We start from the raw sequence: 18,966 nt of genomic DNA on the forward strand, positions 1-18,966 counted from the left end.
ACTTCCACCATCATGTGAACACGGTGGTAGCATTGGTCAGAACAAAGGATGTAATGCTTTATGCTCGAGGAATCAACCACGAGTAAGACAACATTACGAATATCATTGGTTCTGGTTTGACTTGAAGATAGCCCATACTCAAGTCAACGTTTTGAACAAGATAATAGATCCAACAACTAATCACGAGGACCAATTGGTGAAGATATCATCTTTCTTCAGTACACACACAAACACAAAGATATCCCTTCAGAAAGAACCAAATTCGGCAAAGCCTTTTATCTTCCAACTCTCCAAGTTGTTGTTTAGCTTAACCAACTAGCTCAGGGGTATCCAACACAGATTCTTGGAGAAGGGGTGGTTTATTGGAAAACCAACTTGATCACGAACTCAACATAACAGTCAGGGGACAACCAGGTAACACTTCTGAGAAGATATCTGGAAATCACGAACCACCGATATGTTACTAAGCTCGAGAACAATCTTGCTCTTCAGGGCAAGACGATGTGATCAAGAGAGCAAGGGACTGACACAATCCTAACTCATTGATCAAAGAGTGCACCAGAAATAAGGACTAGGTAGCACGATCAATCTTAGGATGATGATTTAATAACTAGCACACTAAGAATGAGAGTGTTGTCCATTAACTACCATGCAACGGGGTTGCTAGGAGTATTGATTTCACACATCACGATTCACTTGTCGGTATTTCGGTTGTGACAGCACGACACCGAGGAATGAATAATGATGGAGAGAAGTGTCACTGCGTCAAGAATTCATAAGGAAAGGTGCAATTCTCATGACATTTCTGACATAAGGAGTGCAATACTTCAGGGTAGAACAGACCAATAGCTTGATTGCATGTGATCTGCAGAACAAAACTACTTTGACCCAATCCTGGATATGGATGAGGTACTGGAGTTTGTTTCTCCTAGTCATTCCGGAATAGAATGGCTTGACGGACCACAAGAATAATAGGCATCGATGACACCAATGCACAACTACTCTTGACCAACAATTGATGGACGAGGGTCAGAATACAACTAAAGAGGGACAACTCAAAGGAACATATAATTTCCTGAGTTGTGGATGCATAGATTAGTATGTCGAGAAAAGCTTAACATTCCTTCCGGACAACCCATGCAGAAAGGTAGGACTGGCAGATTAACAATGAACAATGGAGAACTCATCAAGAGCACTCTGGTTGTGATCTTTTGGTTCAAAGAAGTTCTGCCATAGGCGGTTCGTAGTATTTGGAAGAAGGATATACCACGGACCTCGAGGACTAATGCAAAGGTTACTAATATCCTAAAGGAACTAGCAACACTATCAACATGAGGTAAGTAGGGTGAATCTCGGGTTAAAGAACCCAGGAATAGAATACCTACTACTAAATGGCATCACGGGATGCTTTCGAGAGTGGTGGCCAGAATCATCACACCAGAACACAAAACATGGCTAGGTTACTAGGTGACTCCCTAAAACACCTACGGTCATAGTAATAGCTCCAACATATATGTCGAGACAAAAAATTACCTCAATGCACCGGTTAGTGTGCTTATTCTGACCATAAAGGACATCGGAAACGGAAAGAAAGGATTGCAAATGCATTAGATTATCTAGAAACCTGGGATGACTCGGACAGCATAACGGATGTAAATGCTCAAAAGATTTGAGACATCCTGCAAAATGGTGGCATAACCACTCAACAACACAATATCAAGGTTCCGAGATCAACTGTCAACACACAGAAAAAGTAGGAACTGAACTAAGAATTGAATCCATCAATCCTATAAGTCTATGGATTAGTAACATGTCATCCTGATAGATAGATTAGTAGGCCTAGTTCTTAAACCCCGAAGAAGAGAAGAGGATGACTCAGATCAGAGGGCATAGGGTAAAGGAGTAAAAAGAGACTTACGTTCCCTTCCACAATCATTTCCCTTACATAACTAAAGCATTTCTAGACTCAAATTCGACCAGTTTGGCTTGGTAATCCTACAGGCAGTCAGGCTCTGATACCAAAGCTGTCAGGACCCCGATTCAAAGTCACTCGATCTAGCCGGTAACACCTCATATCACATTGCGTCCTCACGCACGGTATCCCCACGGGTGTCGCCTTACCATGGCCCGAGACCGTTTGCGCCTTTTGGCTCACGTATATGATAGTGTTGCTAGCATCCATATGACAGAGAACCCGGGCCGACATGGCTAGTCGTGAACCCAAAGCAGCACTAACCCCTGGTGACAGGCTTACATGAATCAACTTCAAACATGTCGGTTAGCAGCGTGTGAATCCGGGTTGCAGCACTGGGCTAACAGGACTCCGGTAACCCGGGCTGTAGCAGGCTAGGCAGGACTCCGGAGGTCACCGCGTGACATTTCCCCGAACGGACAGACACAGGAACGAAGTGAAACACATGCCGGCCAATCAAGTGTCTCTGAGCAGTAGTGCTGGGCTAACAGGACTCCGGTGAACCGGGTTGTAGCGGACTATACTATGGCTCATGGAAGCACTAGACTACATTTTCCCATAAGAGAGGCTGCCAAGGATAAACAACTAGATTGTCGGATCCCACACATACCAAGCATTTCAATCATACACACAATATGCTCGATATGTGTAAATACAACATGGCATCACAACATAACTCTACAACTCAAGTATTTATTCATTAGGCTCCGAGGAGCGAGATAATACAAACATGGGTCTCATGACCCAACAATCATAGCATACAATGCAAAGCACATGCGGAAGCTTAACATGTCTGAGTACAGACATCTAAAAATGGAAAAGGCTAAGAAGCCTGACTATCCACCAGATCCTGCCGAGGGCACAAGATCGTAGCTAAGGTATCAAGCTAAACGTCGAGGTCCACACGGAACCACTAGCGAGACTGACGTCTCTCTACAAAACATAAAATAGGCAAACATGAGTATGAATGTACCCAGCAAGACTTACATCAGAACTATCTACATATGCATGGGTATCAATAAGGGGGTGGTGGAGTTTAACTGCAGCAAGCCAGCTTTGACTCAGTGGCTAACCTGAACTACGACTGCAAGCAACTCTTTTGAGGTGGATCACACGAGTCCACATATTCACCATCCAATACACCACTATGGATCTGCTCCCGTTTCCCTACGAGAAGGCCATCCATAGCACTCACACTTATCTTGCGAGTTTTAGAGTATCCACTTTCACTTGTTTATGAACTATTATAGGCAACCCAGAAGTCCATTACCGCGGACATGGCTATTCGAATAGATCATGTTAACCCTGCAGGGGTGTACTTCTTCACACACACTCTCACCACTTACCGCCGTTTACACGATATGTACTCATCAACCTTCAAGCGGAAGCCCAACGAGGGTGTCGGCCACGACCTACCTAAACACTCAAGTCTCTAGTCCAGGTTTATCACCTATCCAGGTTCCATCCGCAGGGAGTCTGGCCGAGGTTTCCACATACGGCCCCGAACGATGTGAACAGGGTTCCCGATACACCAAATGGGCGCCCGGTACACCGTGCCACGGTGTATCTACCGCATCATAGCCCACCCCTAGGGTCAACACTACGCATGGCCGCCAACACATATCCTATAAACACTAGAAACTAGTTGCAACTCCTGGACAGAGGACAATGGTGATCAAGAAGCCGAGAGGGTCCTTTGGTTTTGGGCCCAATGCGTGGTAGTAACTGTTTCATGGATCACAAACACAGAACTCAGTTCCTAAGAACGGCTTCAATGAGACAACCCACCATGTACTCCTACATGGCCTCTCACCGCTACCTTTACCAAATCGTGCTCACACACTGTAGGACATGTTCACCACATTCCAATTCATTCCCGATGAATCAGACCCGACTCAACTCTAAGCAGTAGCAGGCATGACAACAAGCATGAATGAGTAGGCACATCAGGGCTCAAACAACTCCTACTCATGCTAGTGGGTTTCATCTATTTACTGTGGCAATGACAAGTCATGCAGAGGGAAGGGGTTCAACTACCGCAGCATGTAACAGTTGAATCGTTGTTGTCCTAATGCAGTAAAAGAGAGCAGGAGCGAGAGAGTGGGATTGTATCGGAATGAACAAAGGGGGTTTTGCTTGCCTGGCAATTGTCGGAGTGAATAACCATGGGTAGCCTAGCCGGCTCCCCCTGGCCCTTCTGAAAAAATTACGAGCCGATTCGGCCCTCAAGAAACCAAGACACAGGGCCGCCTTCCCCTTGCCGGCTGTCTCCAAGCCGGCTATCGGAAGGCAGCCCGACTTCAGCCCTCATGAAGAAAAGCCGCGGGAGGGACGGCTCCGAGAAGCCAGCTGTGAGAAGGCTGACTCCAGGAAGCCGGCTCCCATAAAGCGGTCAAGATCGTACCCTCGAAGTCTGCATCCACATAATGGCGATGTGACGGGGCATGGCTACAGTGACGCCTGCCACCCTCGAATCTCGGAGCATGCCTGGCATAGTGCGCCGTACGGGTGGCCATGACCCGTCCGGCGCAGCACTGTTGCCACGATTGACCCTGATGTCATCCACGACGGGCTACCAGTACGGCCCACGGGCGGTGGGCCCCTTCGGGCAGAGAGACACACGAAGGCGGCCAGACCTCCCCCAGTCGGCCCAAGATAGAGCCGGCTCCCCACAGCCGGCTTGCCACCTCCCTCAAAGAAGACGCCCCATTAAGGAGACAAGAAGCGGTGGGGCTACAGTGATCACCCACCGGGCGGCGGCACTGTAGCCACGCCCACTTCGGCGAAGCCCTCGCCACCAAGATTGAGCAACAGTAACCAGCCGCCGACAAGGCCCTGACAGTGGGGCCTGCCTGTCGACCAAGGAGCCGGCAGCCGGCGGGACCAACTAGCCGGCGGGCCCCAGCAGCCGGCGCAGAAGCCGAAGAGCGTAGACACAGACGGCTGGGCCCCGCGCCCAACCGGATTACCATTGTACCCCCAGGGGGTAGGCCTATATAAACCCCCCGGGGCATCCATGCAAAGGGAGATCAATCCCTGATGGTCTCAGACACCACATAGGGAGGAGAAGAGAGCAAGCCATGCCCTTCTTCCTCCTCTCACCAAACAGCTCAAGGAGCACCGTGTAGCTACTTGTTCATCTAGTGACCATGCGGAGACCCCGCAGAGCAGCAGTAGGGGTGTTATCTCCACGGAGAGCCCCGAAGCTGGGTAAGATTCGTCGGCGTGCATGTCTTCGCCTCACCCCGTTTCCAGGCACCGGCGACGTCTTACTGGCTCCCACAATGATAAGCCACCCGTTGGCATATGTCGCACCTACCACCCGACATTTGGCACCCACCGTGGGGCCAGGTGCACTGCCGTCCGGAGACCTATTCTGGACGGGAACCCTCTTCCTCCCCCGCGAGCGTAGCCAGCCCGGCACGCCCGATGGCGCTTGCCACAGCGCGCTACAAGGCGTCACCAACATCTGTGCGGCGAGCAGCCTCGCCGATCTCCTTGACAAGACTCTCATCTATGACGAGCTCGCCTCCGACGCGGGCACCGACCACCTCATCAACCTCCTAGGCCAGCTCCACGTCTCCGGCGATCCTGCCCTGGACCTGGAGTCGGTTGGCTGCACTGATCCGATGCCTGTCGACTCCAACACGGCCTCACTCGACACGTTCCCCACCAACGTCGCGATCTACAACGACCCGCTTCACCGGGCCGATGGCTGCGACACTGTCACCACCAAGGTGATGGTCATCGGCCACGGCGGCGCTTCTGATGAGAGTGGCCACGACGCCCCGCACGCGGCGGTCCACGACTTGTCCATCCCCCTCCCGGCCGATGCCGACGCTGAAGCACTGGAAGCTCGCCGCCTTGCCCTCCTCGCGGAGGGCCGGAAGTTGGTTTCCATGAGACGCCTCGCTGAGGCCCACCGACGCGAGGCCGACCGCGCCGCCTTTGGAACGCCACCCCCAGGCGGGCCTAGCCGGGCTGGCGTTGTCAGACAGCGCGGCTATCATTGCCGATACACTAGGAGTTGACCGCCCAGTCTACGCTACTCCACTCGAGAACCTGCGCGCCGCCCGGGCGGCCGTAGACAAGCTAGATGGACTGGGGGCCAAAGAACTCCCCCACATGACCCGACTCATCCAGCAGCCGATCGATGCAGCCGCGCAGCGGGACGAAGCCGACGCCCGCGCGAAAAGCCCTCCCCCGCATCGAGATCATGGCGCGACGTCCCAGACGCCGACTACGGGTAAAACCCGTGCGCGGCGCGAGAAAGAACCAGCTGCCAGCCAAAGCCGAACCCGAATCTCCATCGAGCGAGACGCAGAAGGCCACCCCCGGGCCGTGGATTGGCGGGGCAACCCGCCTCCGCCCCGGCCCTGTGGAGAGAGATATCCCACCCCGCCGCCTGTTGCGCGTCCGACTCTCAGCGGCCGGCTAGGTCGCCGCGAAGGAGTCGGCGAGAACGACGCCCGCCATCGGATCGACCGCCTCGCGCGATCCCTGGCGCTAGAAGAAGAAGACGATGTCGGCCCGCCTTGCTTCGGCCCCCGCATCCGCGACGAGCCTTTCCCCAAAGGGTTCTCGCTCCCAAGAGACACGCCCAAGTACAACGGCTCCGTGAAGCCGGAGGATTGGTTGATCGTACTCCACGGTGGTTAGCATAGCGAACGGCAACAGGCGCGTTGCCGTGAAGTACGTGCCCCTCATGCTGCAGGGCACGGCGCGGATCTGGCTCAACAACCTCAAGCCATACAGCATCAACAGATGGCTAGACTTCACAGAAGCCTTCGTCTGCAACTTCACCAGCACCTACAAGCGGGCTCCCAAGCCCAGACAGCTCTCCTTGTGCGTACAAGGCCCCGCCGAGTCCACTCGCGACTACCTCACGCGTTGGGCCGAGCTCCGCAACTCTTGCGAAGGGGTGCACGAGGGGCAAGCCATAGAATACTTCACTGTCGGGTGCCGGGAAGGCACCCTCCTCAAGCACAAGCTCCTCTACGACGAGCCGACTACCCTCGACGAGCTTCTGATCATAGCGGACAAGTACGCCACCGCCGACTCCTCGATGAAGACCGAACTCCGGGTAGACGCATCCGGAAAGGTACTCAACCCGGTGCCCAAGCCGTCGGCTGGGGACTCCGGCCGACGCCCCCACCAGAACGACCACAAGCGCAAGGGCCCGGTGCCGCCCTCCACCAGTCGGCAAGTGGCCACAGTCGAAGACGAGTGGCCCGAAGCGTGGGCCGCACCCAAGAAGCAGAGGGGCGGCAAGCCGGCTTGGCAGCCGACCTTCTCCTACGAGCAGACTCTCGACGCCCCGTGCAAGTTCCACAGTGACGCGAAGCCGTCCAACCACACGACCCGGAAGTGCCACTGGCTCACCCGAATCTCTAAAGGCGAAGGGCTTGCACCGCCTCCGCCTGCCAGTCCGCCGCCTCCGGCTCCACAGCCGCCGGCCGCTCGGCCCGCAGTCGGAGCCGTGCACGATGAGTTCCCCGACGAGCATGCCGCCTATATCATCTTTACAAGTCAGCCCGAAGACCGGCGCAGCAAACGCCGAGAGCACCAAGAAGTCAACATGGTTGCTGCCAACCCCGTCGAGCACATGCACTGGTCAGAAAAACCTATCAGCTCGAGCCGGACCGACCACCCAGAGGTGATGCCGTCTCCCGGCTCTTATGCGTTGGTTTTGGATGCAACCCTTGCAACGGATAGACGCGCTGCCTGATTCTCCCGCGTGCTAATAGACGGCGGGAGCAGCATCAACATCCTGTACCATGACACCATGGAGAAGCTGAATGTCAAGACGAAGCAACTCATGCCTACTCGGACTGTGTTCCACGGCATCGTACCCGGCCTGTCCTGCGCCCCCATTGGCAAGATCAAGATTGATGTACTTTTTGGGGACAAGGAGCATTTCCGCCGGGAAGCGATCTGGTTTGAAGTGGTGGACCTGGAGAGCCCTTACCATGCATTGCTTGGCCGACCTGCCTTGGCCAAGTTCATGGCAGTTCCCCACTATGCATACCTCAAGATGAAGATACCAGGCACGAAAGGCGTCATCACCGTAGCTGGCGATTACAAGAAGTCCTCTGAGTGCGCAGCAGCCAGCAACCGGCTGGCCAAGTCCCTTGTGATTGCCGAAGAAAAGAAGATGTTGGACCAAGTCGTGGCCATGGCCGGCAAGCAGTCGGCCTTGTCCCCCGATCCCAAGGAGCATGATGCTCAAGGATCTTTCCAGCCGGCCAAGGAGACGAAGAAGATACCTCTTGACCCCGAGCACCAGAGAGGTTTGCCGTCATCGTGGCAAACCTAAACGGCAAATAGGAAGGCGAGCTCGCCGATTTCCTCCGTGAGAATCGGGACATCTTTGCATGGTCCCCCAAGGACATGCCGGGCATTCCGAAGGAATTTGCCGAGCACAAACTACACGTCCAAGAAGACGCAAAGCCAGTCAAACAACCCCTCCGCCGACTGTCGGAGGAGAAACGCAGGATTGTGGGAGAGGAGATAGCCCGGCTTCTGGCAGCCGGCTTCATTATGGAAGTTTTCTTTCCAGAATGGCTCGCCAACCCGGTCCTCGTGCTAAAGAAGAACAACAAGTGGCGCATGTGTATAGACTACACGAGCCTCAACATGGCCTACCCCAAAGATCCCTTTGCCCTGCCAAGGATTGACCAAGTGATAGACTCCACGGCCGGATGCGAGCTGTTGAGTTTCTTGGATGCTTACTCAGGGTATCACCAGATAAAGTTAGATCCGGCAGAATGCCTGAAGACCGCCTTCAACACGCCATTGGGAGCCTTCTGCTACCTGAATATGACATTCGGCTTAAGAAATGCCGGTGCCACTTTTCAGCGTTGCATGCAGAAGTGCCTCCTCAAGCAACTCGGCAGAAATGCCCATGTCTACGTAGACGACATTGTGGTGAAGACGGAGAAGCGCGGCACCTTGCTGGAAGACCTCAAGGAAACATTTGAGAACCTACATCGGTTCCAAATCAAGCTTAACCCCGAGAAATGCGTGTTCAGAGTGCTAGCCGGCCAGCTTCTAGGCTTCCTGGTCTCCGAACGCGGCATCGAATGCAACCCAGCAAAGATCAAGGCCATTTAGAGAATGGTGATTCCCACCAAACTTCGAGACGTCCAGAAGTTTACCGGATGCTTGGCCTCCCTGAACCGCTTCATCAGCCGGCTCGGAGAGAAAGCTCTTCCCCTCTACCGCCTCATGAAGAAGACAAACCACTTCGAGTGGAATGACCAAGCCGGTCAAGCTTTTCACAAGCTGAAGAAGATGTTGGCCGTGCCGCTTATCCTGGCGGCGCCGATTGAGAAAGAGCCCATGCTCCTCTACATTGCCGCAACCAGTCGGGTGGTCAGCACCGTCATCGTAGTCCAACGCCCAGAAGAAGGCCGAGCCCAGCCGGTCCAGAGGCCGGTGTACTATTTGAGCGAGGTGTCTACCTCGAAGTAGAACTACCCGCACTACCAGAAGATGTGCTACGGCGTGTACTTTGCCGCCAAGAAGCTGAAGCCCTACTTCTAAGAGCATCCCATCACGGTTGTATGCACCGCCCCACTGGCCGAGATCATAGGCAGCCGGGATGCATCCGGCCGGGTGGCGAAATGGGCCATCGAGCTGGCCCCCTATACGATCTTCTACCAGCCTCGCACCGCCATCAAGTCCCAAGCATTGGCCGACTTCCTCGTCGACTGGGCCAAGACCCGGTACCTACCGCCGGCTCCCGACTCCACTCATTGGCGCATGCACTTCCACGGGTCCAAGATGCGCACCGGCTTGGGAGCCGGCGTCATACTCACCTCTCCCAAAGGCGACAAGCTCGGATACACGCTGCAAATTCACTTTGCCGCCTCCAACAACGTGGCCGAGTACGAGGCGCTCATACACGGGCTCCGCCTTGCCAAAGAACTCGGCATTCGCCGGATCCTATGTCATGGCGACTCGGACTTGGTGGTCCAGCAATCATCCGGTGACTGGGATGCCAAGGACGCAAATATGGCAAGCTACCGCTTCCTCGTTCAGCAGATCAGTGGGTATTTTGAAGGATGCGAGTTCCTCCATGTACCACGAGCCGACAATGAGCCAGCTGATGCCCTGGCTCGAATAGTCTCCACTCGGCAAGCAATACCAACCGGTGTCTCTCTACAACGCCTCCTCAAACCATCTATCAAGCCGTCTCCAGAGTCCGATTCCATCTTCGTGCCGCCTGACCCCGACGCAGCCGGCTCGAAGAACCAAGCGGGGTGACCTGGGGACTTTGATAGTCGGCCAGGGGGTATCAGTAGGCGGCTAGAGGACTTCCATAGTTACGCCCGACCCGGGGACTGCCTTACCCGGCTCGGGGACTGCGGTAGTCGGCCCGGAGACTACACCAACACAACAGGTGGCAGCCGACTCCAGCATTTCACCGCCCAGCCCGCCCGCCCTAGTCGCAGTAGCCGTTTTAGCAATAGAAGAAGTCGCAGCTCCGTCATGGGCTCAATCCATCCTCAACTTCCTAACAAACCAAGATCTGCCGGCTGATGAAGTAGAGGCAAGACAAGTCCAACGTCGAGCCAGAGCATAGACAATCGTGAACAGAGAACTTGTCAAGCGCAGTGTCACTAGAGTCCTCCAGCGATGCGTCGAGCAAGAGAAGGGCATTGCAATCCTCAGAGACATCCACCAAGGAGAATGTGGCCACCATGCGGCCTCAAGATCACTCGTCGCCAAAGCCTTCCGCCATGGTTTCTTTTGGCCGACTGCTTTGGATGATGCCAAGGAGTTAGTTAAACATTGCAAAGGGTGCCAACTCTTCAGCTCCAAGCAACACATGCTGGCTTCCGCACTCAAGACCATTCCCCTCACTTGGCCCTTCACCGTTTGGGGACTGGACATGGTGGGCCCATTCAAGACGGCGCGCGGCGGCATGACACATCTACTTGTCGCCATGGACAAATTCACCAAATGGATTGAGGCAAAGCCGATCAAGAAGCTGAATGGGCCGACTACCGTGACATTTATCACAGATATAACAACTCGGTACGGCGTGCCACACAGCATCATCACCGACAATGGCACGAATTTCGCCAAGGGAGCATTGGCACGTTTCTGCGCGACGCAAGGCATCCGGTTGGACCTAGCGTCCATCGCCCACCCACAGTCAAACGGCCAGGTCGAGCGAGCCAACGGCCTCATCCTTTCCGGCATCAAGCCCCAACTGATCGTACCACTAGAGCGTTTAGCCGGCTGTTGGCTCGATGAGCTGCCGGCTGTCCTCTAGAGTCTGCGCACTACACCAAACAAGTCAACCGGCTTCACTCCTTTCTTCCTCGTATATGGTGCCGAGGCGGTCATCCCAACTGACACCAAGTTCGACTCGCCTCAGGTAACCTTGTACACGGAAGCCGAGGCCAAGGAAGCACGAGAAGACGGCATCGACCTCCTGGAAGAAGGCCGGCTGTTAGCCCTCAGCCGGTCAGCCATCTATCAGCAGGGCCGGCGCCGTTACCACAGGCAGAAGGTCAAGCCAAGATCCTTCCAAGAGGGCGATCTTGTGCTCCGGCTGATCCAGCGAACAGCCGGCCAACACAAGCTCTCAGCCCCTTGGGAGGGCCCCTTCATCATCAGCAGAGCCTTAGGCAACGACTCCTACTACCTGATCGACGCGCAGAAGCCGAAGGCACGAAAGAGAGACGACTCCGGCAAGGAGTCGGAACGACCATGGAACGCCAACCTCCTCCGAAGGTTTTACAGTTGAAATGCAGTATGTATCACGCTAACTTTTGTACTAAGTACGAGACAATAGGCCCCCCGAGGAGAGCTCGGGGATGGCCATCTTTTTCTATGAATGAAAAGTATCATGCTTATGGCCTTGTCATTGCATTCACTTTTTTCTGTCCGGCACCGGGTTCGACTAGTCGGCCCAGGGACTGGCTGCCTAGAGTTATATTATAAGTCTTACCCGTAGTCAGACAACTAGTGTGCCGGCTCCAAAGCCTTCTCTTGCCAAAAGTCGCAGTTCGAAGAACCGGCTGTCCGGCTGGCAAGAGTTAAGGGCAGGAACGGGTGCCCACACGAAAAACGGTTAGGGACTAATGGACTAATATAACAAAAGCCGGTTTTTCTCCCACTGCCGACCGGCTACCAGAGTAGCCGGCCGGCCGGCTTCCATTCACCTTGCTCCAATCTAAGAAAGCTCGAGTACTTGCCTTCCCAGAAGGGGAAGGCAGCAAAGGAAACAGCCTAAGGATAAAAAGCATACATGAATGGAAACCAAACACGCAATAATATTTACATAAAAGACCTTCAAAAGGCCAGCATTCAACATAGTTCGAATACAGCCCCAGTGGGTGGAACTGCGCAAGTTTAATAAAGTTGTTCAAAAGGCAACAAGCAGGAAAAAACAAGGACGTCAGACTAAGCCAAGGGAGCGACTGGCGAGTCGGGCAGGTCGGTGGAGACGGCAGTGCCGGCTGGAGGAGTTGCCGGCTGGCGAACCTCAGCATGATCACCGCCTCCCGCAGAGGGCGCGCTAGCACGCGCCTTGTTGCCGGAGGCACGATCAGGCTGAGGTTGGCTGCCTGCTTCACCAGTCGGCTCAACGTCTTCGCCGTCCTCTCCTTCGTCGTCTTCGCCTTCATCACTGGAGGCGATCTCCTCAGCCGAGTCTTCACCCGCTGCCGGGTCCAGCCCGAACCACTCCTCCGGCTGGGCAACGCCGTCGTCATTGATCTCAGGAGCGAAGACGCTGATGTCAGTACACTCGGCGATCGTCGAAGCATGCTGAGCGATTGCCGGCCGCACCTCCTCCAACTCTTCGTCGGCCTCCAGCCGCCAGGTGCGCAGCTGGTCCAGGTTCAGCCCCGGATACCAGGCTCGGACGAACTCCAGCGCCCGCCCAGCTCCAAGCCGGGCTGCCGACGCCTTCCAGGCCTCGAAGCGGCCAACCGCCACCTCCAGCCAGTCGGCAGTCCGACTCGGGGTGCGGGGAATCGTCTCGCTTGGCCAGAGGGCGGCCAACACCTGTGCCCCGGCACGCTGGAGGTGGCGGAGCATACGGTGAGCCGGCTGCAGCCGTGCTTGGACCGCCAAGAGCTGCTCCTCAAGCGTCCGGCTCGTGTCCGGGGTGATTTCAGCCCCCGCCTGCCGGCGTACCTCGCGATGGGCCTCGATGGATTGGGTTGCGAAGACGGAGTAGCCGGGAAAGTAGTCTGCATAGAGAACAAAAAGCAGCACAAGTCAGAACACAAATTAGGGATCAAAGGGCAAGCAGGGAGTGAAGAAGGCGGCTTACCATCGATCAGATCCTCGATACGGCTGAAGCCCTCGCTCAGCGCCTGCTTCGCTTCAGCCCAGCCCGCCGCTTCGGTCTCCAACTCGGCCCTCAGGGCGTCCTCGTTGTCCGGCGCCTTCTTCAGGGCCGCCTTGTGGCTCTCCTCCTGGTCGGCCAACTCCTTGACCAGGCGGTCACGCTCCAGGACCAAGGCGATGTACTCGGCTTCCTTGGCGTGAAGGGCGGCCTGGGCCCCGCTGAGGTGCTCCCTCAAGTCGGCATTGGCTCCTGCAAGCATGAAGACAAAGGAAAAATTAATAAGGGGAAGTCATCAAGGAAGATCCGGCCCGGCTGCTCAGCAGTCGGCCCGAATCTCGGGAACTACACCAAGTGGGTGCGCTGACGCGCCCCCACAGGAGATGAACGAGACAAACACGCACTCCGGCTGCTGGTCGGGTCCTCAGTTCTCCGGCCCAGCTCCTGAGCCTGGGAGTTGAAGGCGTCTGCGCGAAGGTTATGATACTCCTGGAAGATTATACAGGAGGCAAGGATAAGGTAAGTTGTCAGAACCTAGTAAGTTCCAAGCCGCCTGCGCAGCAGCCGGCTTGGAACTCGGGGACTACACCCAGTGGGTGCGCTGACGCGCCCCCACGGAAGAAATCGAAAGAGAAAAATAACCAAGGACAGAAGACTCACCCGGATGATGGCCCGCGTCGAGAGAAACTCTTGAGTGTATCGCTGCAGCGAGGCGGCCTGAGCTTGAAGCCGGTTCCGAACCTCCTGGGCCGCCGCGTTTAGCTCGCCCATCCCCTCGCTGGGAGTCCACTCGGACGTGCTGACGCCGGCCGCCTCCAGGGCCTCCGCCGTCTGGCTGGCGCCCGCTGCTCGGTGCGGTTCCGGCGCGGAGGCGCCACCCCCTGCGTGCCGGCGTAATGCCGGTTGCACCTCGAGGCCGGCCCCTGCCGCCGGCTCGCCCCTGGACGGCTGCTCTGGCGCCGCAGCTGATTGGCCGCTTTGGCCCGCTCCAGTCGGCGCCGTCTGCGACGCCCCCTCCTTGAAGATCACAGGGTCCGCCCGCCTCTCCATCACCGGCGGGCCTTGGTCAACCTCCTCCGACGGGGGCACGGGAACCTCGGGGGCCACGGCGTGGAGGGGAACAACGAGCAGCGGAGGCCGGTTGTGCGAGGCCTCCGCCTCCATCTCCGCGGCTGCCGCCTTCGCCCGGGCCTTGGCCGCCGCGTCGGCTTGCTCCTTCGTCGCCTGGGCGGCCCTTCGCTCCGCCGCCTCTTGCTCCTCCCGCGCCTCCCGCGTGTTCTGCTCTGTGGCCTCCTTAAGGTCGGCACGGGGATCCATGCGGCGGGAGCTTGAGGACCCTCCAGTCGGCCCGACTACGGAGCCGCCAGGACCTCACTCGAGAGAAAGCGGCGCCCTGTCCGGCAAGAAAAGAAAGGTTTAGAAGAGTTTCGGACGAAGAAGACAAAAAATATATACGCAAGACATTCGACGACTTAAGCAGAGATCGCCTGCGGCTGCTTCACCGCCTTGCGGAAGTGGGCCACCTACGCGGCCGCCTCATCCCGCTTGGTCGCCGCTGTGGAGGCCTTGGATTTTTTCGGCCGGCTGCCGAAGAAGGTCGACGCGGCCCGGCGCTTCTGCGCGCCGCCACGGGCAGCCGGCACGGCAGACGAGCCCGCGCCTTGATGATTGGGCGCCGGCTGGCGGTGCAGGGCGACTTCGACCTCGTCGTCATCCGGCCAGTCCTTGAAGCTGGTCCCGAGTCCCGCGCCTCCGGCCTCGTCGCCTTCCCCCATGAAGGTGTCTTCCATGGCAGCCACTCCCAGGTCCGGATCGTCGGCGTCGTCCACCGTGCGGTCGGGGAGGAGCTGGCGCTCTACCCCCGCGGCCCCGGCTGTTGGCGGGAGAAGAGGGTTCTGCAAAAGGCAGACCAATTGATCAAGAGTTGGCTATCATGAGGTCGGCTACAAAAAAGGAAGAAAAGAAGAAAGAACTTACGGCAGGCGGAGGGTTGGCGCGGGAATACGGCTCCTTGCCGTATCGCCAATCCTCGGCGAGCTTGCAGTTGGAGATATAATTCACCATGTAAGACACCTCTGCGTGAGGCATCTCCCTGGTGCTCAGCTGGCACGAGTCGAAGCGGCCGCTCATTTGGCAGATCATGTGAGGCCGGCCTTGGAGCGGAAGAACCCGGCGCTCCACGAAGGTGGCCACCAAGTCGGCCCCGGTCAGGCCCTCCGACTGGATCATCACCCAAAGCCGGGAGACGGCTGCGTTCCCGGCCTGAGACAGCGACCTGGACCAGTAGCTCCACGAAGGCTGTCTCCCAGCCGGCGGGCCGGCTACGTAAGCCGGCAGGTTGACGTAGTCGCCTTGCTGGGCGACGTTCTTCACGTAGAAATAAGACTTTTGCCAAAGCTTCACCGACTGGATCAGCAGAATGGACGGGAACGGATTGTTCTCGCTCGCCCGCCTCATGGCAATGAAGGCTCCGTAGGGGCGGGCACGCCCGCGATGACGGTGCCAAGCTTGCTTTGGAAGAACTCCCCCCAGAGCTCGAGCATGGGGAGAACTCCAAGAAAACCCTCGCACAGGGTGACGAAGGCCGACAGCAGCATCACCGCGTTGGGCGTGAGGTGATGCGGCTAGAGGTGGTAGAACTTGAGGAAGGCTCGAAGGAATCCGCTCGCCGAGAGGCCAAAGCCGCGCAGGCAGTGCGAGCGGAAGATCACCTGCTCGGCCTCCTCCGGTGCCGGCGAAATCTCCCTCGCCGGTGCTTGACGAACCCGCACAAGGTTCTCGCCGGGCAGACGCCGCGTCCGGCGGAGGAGATCGACGTGGTCCTCGTGGACGTTGGAGCCATCCCACGAGCTCGACAGTGCCATGGGAGCGACGCGGCGGGGAGCAAGACGAAGCGACAGCGAAACGGCGCGGCAAAGGATTGCTGCGGCAGGGAGCAAGACGAAGCGACGGCGGAACGACGCGGCAAAGAGTTGCTGCCGCGAAGAGAAGAAGAAGGAGGGCGAGAAGGGGCGGAGTGAGGGAGAGAGCGCAAGCCTCTGCCGTTCCCCCTCCTCCTCCTACTTATAGACCGCGTGGCGGAGCCGAGGAGGCGCGGCGTGGGGGAACGTGGGGATCAACTGCGCCCACTCCCCCACATCCCGCGATTATCGTGCCTTGATGGTAGAATAAAACCGCCGCGGGAAGGCGAGCGGTCCATGTGGGCTGCAGAAGATCCGTGCTCAGACCAAGTCCTGCGAGTGGCGGGCCCGGGCCTGCGGCGGCGTCCCGTCGCGCACGTGCATTGGCAGGATTTCCTCGCCACGTGGCCCGCGTTCCCGCCTACGAGAAACGGAGCTTTTCTGAAGATGGCGCGCACGAGCAAAGCCGGCCCCCTCGGGATAGGAAGCTGACCTAGCTTCTCGTCCCTTTGTCAGCCTCGAAGCTCGATCAGCTTCGGGGACTACTGTCGGAGTAAATAACCATGGGTAGCCTAGCCGGCTCCCCCTGGCCCTACTGAAAAAATTACGAGCCGATTCGGCCCTCAAGAAACCAAGACACAGGGCCGCCTTCCCCTTGCCAGCTGTCTCCAGGCCGGCTATCGGAAGGCGGCCCGACTTCAGCCCTCATGAAGAAAAGCCGCGGGAGGGCCGGCTCCGAGAAGCCGGCCGCGAGAAGGCTGACTCCAGGAAGCCGGCTCCCATAAAGCACTCAAGATCGTACCCTCGAAGTCTGCATCCACATAACGGCGATGTGATGGGGCGTGGCTACAGTGAAGCCTGCCACCCCCGGTCCCGGAGCACGCCTGGCGCAGTACGCCGTACGGGTGGCCATGACCCATCCAGCGCAGCACTGTTGCCCCGATTGACCCTGATGTCATCCACGATGGGCTACCAGTACGGCCCATGGGCGGTGGGCCCCTTCGGGCAGAGAGACACCCAAAGGCGGCCAGACCTCCCCTAGTCGGCCCAAGTTAGAGCTGGCTCCCCACAGCCGGCTCGCCACCTCCCTCGAAGAAGACGCCCCATTAAGGAGACAAGACGCGGTGGGGCTACAGTGATCACCCACCGGGAGGCGGCACTGTAGCCACGCCCACTTCGGCGAAGCCCTCGCCACCAAGATTGAGCAACAGTAACCAGCCGCCGACAAGGCCCTGACAGTGGGGCCTGCCTGTCGACCAAGGAGCCGGCAGCCGGCGGGACCCACTAGCCGGCGGGCCCCAGCAGCCGGCGCAGAAGCCGGAGAGCGTAGACACAGACAGCTGGGCCCCGCGCCCAGTCGGATTACCATTGTACCCCCGGGGGGTAGGTCTATATAAACCCCCCGGGGCATCCATGCAAAGGGAGATCAATCACTGCTGGTCTCAGACACCACATAGGGAGGAGAAGAGAGCAAGCCGTGCCCTTCTTCCTCCTCTCACCAAACAGCTCAAGGAGCACCGTGTAGCTACTTGTTCATCTAGTGACCATGTGGAGACCCCGCAGAGCAGCAGTAGGGGTGTTATCTCCAGGGAGAGCCCCGAAGCTGGGTAAGATTCGCCGGCATGCATGTCTTCGCCTCACCCCGTTTCCAGGCACCGGCGACGTCTTACTGGCTCCCACAATGATAAGCCACCCGTTGGCATATGTCGCACCTACCACCCGACAGCACTTCTGAAGATAGTATAACTCTTCATCGGTGTCATCGATCTCATCGTAGGAATACGTCTATCGAGAGGGGACAATCACCGGCAACAAGGAAGAAACACAATCAATGCAATGCAACAATATGATGCATGCTCATGACATGTCAATATGAATGTGTTTTGACTAATGCATACTAGGACAGGTTGATTTGAACCCATTTGAATCAAAGATTCAAATGTAAGCTCATGTAAATAATCATAATGGTGCATTATCTTGTTTCACTTCAACAGCATGGTTAAAGTGTTCTAACATGCATGCAAATGGTACAGATCGATATATTGGATTTTTCTGATTATTTTTCATATATAAAATATTTCATTTGGAGTTACGGTTGATTTTATATGAATTTTAGAAGTTTATACTATTTTCTGGAATTTCCTGAATAAGAATAAATCCAGAAAATGCTTTACTGCGTTAGCAAGACATAGGTGTGACGTCAGCAGGTCAACTGGGTCGGCCAGGCCAAAAGTTGACCTGTGGGACCCATACATCAGTGTCTCAGGCTGGTTTGGGTGGATGACAGGTGGGACCGGTTAACGGCCACGTCAGCGAGGTCAACGTTGACGCGTGGGGCCATTGGACTTAGATTAATTCTAACTTATTTGATTAGCTGGTTAATTAAAACGGTGGGGCCCGTGTGCAAGTGGCTGTGGGGTGGTTAGCTAGCAGTGATTAGCACTAATCATGCAGCCACATCGGCACGGTCGGGGATTAGCCGCCGGCGACCTCGACAGACGGCGGAGGCACGCCGGAATCGCTACTCCGGCGATGGTTTGATGCGCGGGCGGGCTCTACAGGTTCCTAGCGTTGTGGTGCTTCTAGTGGTGGTGGTGGATGGTGCTGGAGTGGCCGGAGAGTGGTCGGCAACGAGCTTTAGCGGCGGCCGGAGCTCAGGCGAGCTTGGGTTCGGCGATGCAGGGCACCGAAGGAACCATGGGTGTTCGTATTAGACTCGCTGGAGTGCGGTGAGTGCCGTCGTGAGCTTGGATGCAGGCTTGCGCGGCCGTAGCTATGGCTAC

The sequence above is a fragment of the Triticum aestivum genome, chromosome 1A, assembly GCF_018294505.1.
Source record: "Triticum aestivum cultivar Chinese Spring chromosome 1A, IWGSC CS RefSeq v2.1, whole genome shotgun sequence".
Lineage (NCBI taxonomy): Eukaryota > Viridiplantae > Streptophyta > Magnoliopsida > Poales > Poaceae > Triticum > Triticum aestivum.